Raw genomic sequence first — 2,817 nt, 5'->3', positions numbered from 1 at the left:
CGTTCACTTCCTTTAAGCTTCCGCTTATTAGTGCACAACTCCTTCAAGAATTTAGCATATCTTGGAATTTGCTTTATTGCATCCAGCAGAGGTATGTTTACCTCTACTTTTCTAAATGTTTCCAAGATCTCTTTCTCTGCCTCTTCCAATTTTTTGTTGGGAACTACTCTTGGAGGGAATGGAAGAGGGATGTGTTGCTTCTGTAAATCAGATTTACCAGTGAAAGATTCACCTGCACTGAAATTGTTAGGTAAATTTTTGTCATCACCTTTTTCTGGAGTAGAGTGAAGTTTAGCAGGTTCAATTGCAGATGAGGAAGGTGCTGCGGGTTAAGGTCCTTGACACTGCTTTCCCGACCTCAATGAAATGGCACTGACATTTTTGGGATTTGGGACAGATTGAAAAGGCAGCTTGTCAGAATTTTGGGACTATTGTTGATTTAATTGTGTAGCCAATTGTCCCATCTGATGGTTAAGCTCTGAATGAAGGCTCTGGTCTCTTGTTGAAACTGCATGTTCTGCATGGTCATTTGCCTCACAAGTTCTTTGATGGAAGGTTGCGGAGGAGCATCAACTGTTGGTTGTTTCTAGGGCTGTTGTTGTTGTTGGATTGGTGGAGGAATGTATGGTCTGCTTGGGCCAGCAACATTTTGGAAGGAAGGAGCAGGCTGTTGTTGTTGCTGTTGAGGGCTAGACCATCTGAGATTAGGGTGATTCCTCCATCCAGGGTTGTATCTGTTGCTGGAGAGGTCATAATTTTTTTGCTGTGGTTGATTTTGCTGCTGAGGTTGAGGAGGTCTATTGTAAATATTTGCAGCATAAGCTTCGGGCTGCTCAATTGCTCCAGGTTGCTGCATGGAAGGGCAAAGGTTTGTATGGTGGTCAGCAGAGGAGCACAAACCACAGACTCTTGCGACAGGTACAGATTTATGATTCAAGGCCAGCTGGGTTGCCAAGTTAACCAATGCATCTAGTTTGCCTTCTAGCTTCTTAGTTTCGGATGATGCAGCAGAGTTTGTAGCTACCTCATACACTCCTCTAATGACTATAGCATCATTTCTGGCGCTAAACTACTGGGAGTTGGAAGCCATCTTCTCAATTAAATTTCTGGCTTCAGCGGGAGTCATGTCTCCAAGGGCTCCACCACTGGCGGCATCTATCATACTTCTCTCCATATTACTGAGTCCTTCATAAAAATATTGGAGAAGCAGCTTCTCTGAAATCTGATGGTGAGGGCAACTGGCACATAGTTTTTTAAATCTCTCCCAGTATTCATACAGGCTCTCTCCACTGAGCTGTCTAATACCTGAGATATCCTTCCTGATGGCTGTGGTCCTGAAAGCAGGGAAAATTTTTTCTTTGAATACTCTCTTAAGGTCATCCCAGCTCGTGATGGACCTTGGAGCAAGGTAATACAGCCAGCCCTTTGTCATTCCCTCTAAAGAATGAGGAAAAGCCTTCAGAAATATGTGATCCTCTTGGACATCTGGGGGTTTCATGGTGGAGCAGACAATATGAAATTCCTTCAAATGCTTGTGCGGGTCTTCACCTGCAAGGCCATGAAACTTTGGAAGCAAATGAATCAGTCCAGTTTTAAGAACATATGGGACATCCTCATCAGGGTATTGGATGCACAAGCTTTTGTAGGTGAAATCAGGTGCAGCCATTTCCCTTAGAGTCCTCTCATGGGGTGGAGGTTGTGCCATGTTCTCAGAATGTTCAAAATCAGAGTGCTCAAAATTATAATGCTCAAAATCAGGATGTTCAAAATCACCAATAACAGAATGCACAGATTCACCAGTAATGGAATGCTCAGGATGATCAAAAGGTATAAAATGATGCCTAACTAATCTATGAAATATCCTATCTATCTCAGGATCAAAGGGTTGTAAGTCAGATGGATTGCCTCTAGTCATACACTACATTCAGCATGCACAACTAGTTGCCTTGTCAATTAAGGTGTAGGTTTGAACTACAACTACCCTCAAATGATATCCAAATGACTTGAAATTTTGTGAGAAACCTTATAAAATGATGAGAAGATAGCACAAAAAATTTCAGACAAAAATTCAAAGTCTAACTATGGAAGCTAAAAATGGTCGGTTGAGAAAAATAAGTGAATAAAACTTGAAAAATAAAAAACTTTTGACAGAATTACTTTTTTTATGGCCAGCTACCGCGCGTAGGAAATTTTTTTCTACCCCAAATACATATATAATAATTGCGATTCTGACAACCGGAGCAAAAGTTATGGCCGTTTGAAGTTTTGACAATCACAAAATTTGCTACTTTTTTGGAACTTTCAAATCTGACCAAACTAAAGGCTCTAGTTATTTTTCCCACAAAATATAGATTAAAAGAAGTTACCACAAAAAAATTCAGCCAAAAATAACAACCCTAGCTACTAAAACAAAAAATCCCAAATAATTCAGCATGGGTGGTCGCTAAAATCCGTCGCTACATGATTTCTACTACTACTTTGTTTTGCTGCAAGCAAAAGTGGTCTCTAAGTCCGTCGCAAAACACTATTCACTGCAAAACACCCAAAACTGAAACAGGGGAAGTACTTAATAGGAAAACTGAAACAGGGGAAGTACTTAATAGGAAAACTGAAACAGAACACACATTAAACAAAATACCAGGATATTAAACAACACTAACACCCATACTAACACAATACTAACAATTAAACATAAAACACGAAAGAATTAAACACACAACGCTAGCTATTATGAACCTTTGGACACTGTTCCCCGGCAATGGCGCCAAATTTGATCGAGGCCATACCCGAATCAAATAAACATGAAAATGCAGTAAC

The 2,817-nt window shown here is 40.3% G+C and overlaps 1 non-coding gene across 1 annotated transcript; it reads left to right on the top strand.

The window, feature by feature from the left end:
- Positions 1-1,220: 1,220 nt before the first annotated feature.
- On the top strand, positions 1,221-1,327 carry LOC113001339 (small nucleolar RNA R71). Its single transcript, XR_003266656.1, has one exon. It is a non-coding gene; the product is annotated as a small nucleolar RNA R71 (small nucleolar RNA).
- Positions 1,328-2,817: the final 1,490 nt, after the last annotated feature.

The sequence above is a fragment of the Glycine max genome, chromosome 3 (assembly GCF_000004515.6).
Source record: "Glycine max cultivar Williams 82 chromosome 3, Glycine_max_v4.0, whole genome shotgun sequence".
NCBI classification, from domain to species: domain Eukaryota; kingdom Viridiplantae; phylum Streptophyta; class Magnoliopsida; order Fabales; family Fabaceae; genus Glycine; species Glycine max.
This window is presented reverse-complemented; position numbering and strand designations above follow the sequence as displayed.